Consider the following 5,418-nt stretch of genomic DNA (forward strand, 5'->3'; position numbering starts at 1 on the left):
CACATATGCATTGGTTTCTGCAGTTGGAAAGTGCTTCAAAGGCTTAACCTTCACTGTGAAGACACTTAGAATGGGAAGGTTGCAATGGACTACTTGAAGCAAGGCATAACATATGATCTGGGCACGAGATATGTAAGTTTTAAATCTTTAGAACTTATAACAACTCTGAAAATCTATGTTTACATCCTATATGCCACACCAGGTTGTGCCAAAGGTACTGAAAGTCGTTGTAACTACCCAGTAGATCGAATCTACAACATATTATTGTAATAGCAATGACTGGAGACTTTGCAACATAATTTGATAGGTTTCATTACACATTTCATAAATAGTAATACTATTCAACATGAACATGATCCTTCTATTTTTACATTGCAATTTTACATATACAGAAGGTTCATTATACAATATATTCAAAAAATGAACCGACATGAACTAGTCAAAGCCAAAATAAATTTCAGAATGTAATTCCTTATATATTTTTGGCCGAGGAGTCGATGTTCAGGTTGGTGAGAATGTTGCTATTTACTGGATCAACCAAATGATCCAAGAGGTCCTGAAATGGTCCAACTCTGGTAACAAGGCCTTGGATGAAATAATCTAAGACAACCAACATTACAAGCCTTCCATTCTTAACCTCTTTCAACTTCAAATCTTTCATGGAATTCTCGTCATTACCTAATCCCAGAGGATTGAATAAGGGACCTCTTGGGTATGCAGGATTACCTGAACCACCCAAGTATTTCTGAAATCCCAAGAAATAAATATTGTTTTCCCATCGATCTAGGGTTTCTGTAATCTAGTAATCTTTTGTGTTATGCAAATCCCATCAAGGCAATCTCTAGCACAAAAAGAGTGAAAGGGTCAGCCCAGTAATCATATGTCCCTACTAGAGGAATGACACCAGTTCTGAACTAGGGAAGTGCCTAAGATTTCAGGAGCAATGGCTCCAACTGCACGTAGCATTGTGTATCGCCCGTTCATGATTTCTCCATAAGCGAGCCAACCTGGTTCGATAAAACCTCTAGGTCCTTCAGGATCCATCAAGCCCAACAAATCAAATCCAAAGTCACTAGGAAGCCTGTAATTACCCAAATATATTCAAATAATTAGAAGAAGAATCACCATTCCAAATATATTAATGTCACATGAATGACCAGCCTAAGGAGATGTTTACATTAATAGGTGAGCGTATTCGTCTTTGATAATTTTTTTCCTCACTAGAATTCTAGAAAGGAAAACAGACGTTAACGGAGCATTGGCTCTGGAAGAGGCACACCTTTAGATCTTCGTTGGACACAAGACCTCTATAAATGTGAAGTCTATATCTCCCATTCAGAGAAAGTCTACAACAAGTTTCCAAACACTTCAGAAAACACTACTTTCATGCCTTGTCCTTCTAGAAGTTAAATTTCTCAGTGCTAGTGTCGAATGTATTTGGTCTTCAATTTTTCTTTCACGGATCCAACAAGTCTGTTTTTCCATTCTTCCTTGCAAACGAGAATAACATCATCCTCTGAGGCTCTCCAAACACTCCCTGCAGAGGTGCTCTTTCCAAACCTTTTCAGTCCAGTGCCCCTATCATTATTTGATCTCTTTCCAAGTTCTCTATATAGGTCATTGAGTGCCATCCATAATTGACTCAATACTCTCTCCTGGAGAGCGCTCTAACATCTGCCAAGGGGTTCACTATAAAACCTCTAGGCATGCCTTTATGCCTTCTATTCTCCATGATATATGTTGCTCATCCAAATTTACTCAAGCATGAAACATTAGATGTTGCAAGCATGAGAAAGTGGACAGAGGAAGAAGATAAAACCTCAAATAATGACTTCTAAAACACTACTGGACAAAGGACAAAGATAAACCCTCAGATAATGTGTTAAAAAAAAAAACAACTAGATAAAGGAAGAAGATAAAACCTCAGATAATGGGCTCTTGGGCAATTTATGCTCGAGAGTTTTGGGTTTGGAACTTCTATCCATCGATAATCTACTACTGACATGCGGAAGTGTGGTATTGTTTGAGTATGAAGCCTCAACTTAAAGAAAGGAACATGTACTTGGACTTGTTTATTTTGTTCTTTGTCGTAATGGTGGCAGATTCTACATAGACCAAAGCAGATCCAGAGCTCCCTAAGTCCTTTTTCCACACAAGAAAACTTAAAGAAAGGAACATGCCCTTGATTTTGTTCTTTGTCACAAAGATTTAAATGCCTGCAAAATAGACATCCACTAAGCACAAATTTAAAATGGTGGAGACCATCAACAACATATCGAGAACCCTACTCACAACGTAAGAAACCTTAAAGAAAAATGATTTAACTCACAAACATCATCAATCACAAATAAAACCCAAAACTCTACCTGATGTTATCCTTTGATTAGCCCCTGCCTCGCAAGTAACCTCGCAATGGGGGGCGTGAGTGCTATGGTTATGGGCACCTGCACGGGAAACAACACTTTATTACACAACCAATGCCAAGGCTCCTCCACGATTTTAAAAGTTAACAGCTCTCAAGCTTCCCTTTCGTGGGTTTTTCCCTCTGCATTTCTTCATTACTTCATGAGTTGCCCTTGAATCTTCACCAAGAACCTCCTTGGAGTGACTGTAATGAACCCAAGCCGACCTTCCAGTTACACCTATAACTACCTTCAGCGTAATACCTATGTTGTGATCCAACAGGGGAAAATACTTTAATCGTCTAACACAGTATCAATGATGCCCAAAAGTACAGAGTGTCATCCAAGAGAGGAGAGTCGTTTTCAGAGAGGAATGCCTTATGACGAAATTACATTATTTATGCTTTTTATATAATATTAATATTATGACACAAGTTTGAAGATACACCTAATGAATAGAAAATTTGGGAAGATCATTTTGAAAAACTAATTTATCTTCAAATTTCAAATAAACAAATTATTTTTGATGTAATTCAAATTTATATTCCAACTATAAATATATTTTATCTACATAATAATAGTACTAGAAAAGTTGGATGAATAACTATAAGTGGCTCCAATTTTTTTTTGTTTTTTTTTGGATCTCTATATAATGTGTTGTTTAAATGATTTTTTTTTAATATATATATATATATAAAACAATAAATTAAATTAAACTAAAATATATTTTTATTTTAATCTAATTATGAAAAAAACCAAAATTTGTAAAAATAATTAAGTTATATAAATATTTATAAACATACACATTTTAGAACAATAAATTACATATGCAACTTTTAAGCATTCAACATTTTTTTAAATGCTTTTAAAAGTTTCAAATTAGGTTATTCCAAAATATTTTAAATTATATTTTAATTTTAAATTTGGTTTATAATTTATTTTTAAATAAGTGAATATAAAAGTTTCTGGTATAGTTTATTTTGTAGTTGGTGGTTGTTCTTTATGTAAACCATAAGATTCAAGGATCAACTTTTCCATAAGTTAAGAGTGTATATATATGTTGCAAATATATAAATTAAATGACTAGTAAATATGGATAAACATCAAAATACTTGTGTCACAATACCTTTCACATTGTCAAGATTAAAAAATCATTAAAAATAACTAAATTATATTTGTATTTCAAATTATTAGTATTAATAATTAGAAAAAAAACATAATATATGAATTAAATATCTATATATTTATTAAAAAAATGTAAAATATTTTTAAGTTTGTCTTTGATTCTCGAGGCTTGACCTGTGGTTTGAGCTGCCACCCTAGGGCATCTAATCCGTCATAGTCACCCAGGGATTACACCTGGCCTGGGCCACACCAACCACCAACCCTACACTGACTGGATTTTTTTAGCATGTCTCCTCCCCTAGCACAAGGCACAAACACCCCGGTGAGGTTTGATCCTGGGTCACCTTGCTAACTAGGCCCATCCTCAACTAGTTGTGCTAGTGAGACTTGACAATTAACCAATTTAATTAAAATAACATAAATAACATATTTTCTTTTGAAATAACTTTCAACTTCTTATTAGTGACAGTTAAAAATAATGTAAATCATGTGTGAAAATTAATTCCATGTATAGATAATTAAATTAAAATTCGAAAAAAAACCATATCTTTTATTCATATAAATTCTATGATCCATTAATAAATATATAAATTAAAATTCTTCCAAAGCCTATTCCAAAATAGGCCCATTTATCAACTTCAAATTTTTTTTTTTAAAGTTTGAAAAATTATTCAATAGATGAGCTGAGAATGTGGGTGGGAAGAATTCACAATTTTTGACGACTATGTAAACTCTGTGTGTACTGACACTCTCCTGCTCGGTTGAGGATTCCAGGATTCATGGTTCTATATGCCGCATTATTTCCTCCACATACATTGCTTTAATCCCAAAAAAGAAGAACTCTCTTTCATTTATGGACTTCAGGCCCATCTCCCTGTGTAACATTCTTTATAAGATAATCTCCAAAATTATTGTTGTTAGGATGAGAAATATTTTATCAATTCATTTGACCCCTGAACAACATGGTTTCCTTAAGGATCGGAACATATTGGAGGCGGTTGCTCTCACCTAGGAATGTCTTCATTCTATGCATACCAGGAAGATTGATGCTGCATTATTAAAAATAGATCTTAAAAAAGCATACGATTATATTGACTGGGGATTCCTTAGGTGTCTTCTTTCTAAAATTGGCCTAAATGGAAAATGTTCCAATTGGATTATGGCCTGTGTTGTAGATGTAAACTATGCGGTTCTCATAAATGGTATCCCTACCTCATTTTTCTCTGCTGCCAGAGGCTTGCGGCAGGGTTGTTCTTTGTCTCCTCTACTTTTCATCCTGGTCATGGACTCCTTGAGTCTTCACATTAAAAGGGCAGTTCATGAAAAGAGATGTAGACCATTGGCTATTAGCCGGGACATTTCCATTTCTCATAATTTGTTTGTTGACGACATCCTTCTATCGGCGATGCTTTGTAAAGTATCTTGGATCTGTTTACATGAAATTTTGGGAAAGTTCCAAAAGGCTACGGGGATGTGTATTAACGATGGCAAATCGTCTTTCCATTTGGAGAATGTTCACGGTGAACTCATTTCTTTCCTCTCCCAACTCTTCAATATAAAAGCTATACCTCTCAATGAGGGTCTGAAATACCTGGGTTATCAACTAAAACCTGTGGGCTACTCCTCTGCTGATTGGATGTGGATTCATGATCAATTTTACAAAAGAATTGCTGGATGGGAATTCAAATGTTTGTCTATTGCTGGGAGAGCGATTTTAACCCAAGCTGTTCTGGTCCAAATAATGGTCTACTGGGCTCATCTTTTCTTTATTCCTGCAATCATTATCAATAAACTTAACAGATTGACTGCTAATTTTATCTGGGGTGGAATCAAAGAGAAAAAAAAATTCCACCTAACAAAACTCTCTATGCTGGCTCGTCCAAAAAAGATG

General features: G+C 34.8%; 1 pseudogene; it reads right to left on the minus strand.

Annotated features, from left to right (window-relative positions):
• Window positions 1-472: 472 nt before the first annotated feature.
• Window positions 473-1,631, minus strand: LOC149171326 (chlorophyll a-b binding protein 8, chloroplastic-like; annotated as a pseudogene).
• Window positions 1,632-5,418: the final 3,787 nt, after the last annotated feature.

The sequence above is a fragment of the Pinus tabuliformis genome, chromosome 4_2 (genome assembly GCF_031772625.1).
Source record: "Pinus tabuliformis cultivar Carrire ecotype Pingquan chromosome 4_2, CPIR1, whole genome shotgun sequence".
In the NCBI taxonomy this organism is placed as follows: Eukaryota; Viridiplantae; Streptophyta; class Pinopsida; order Pinales; family Pinaceae; genus Pinus; species Pinus tabuliformis.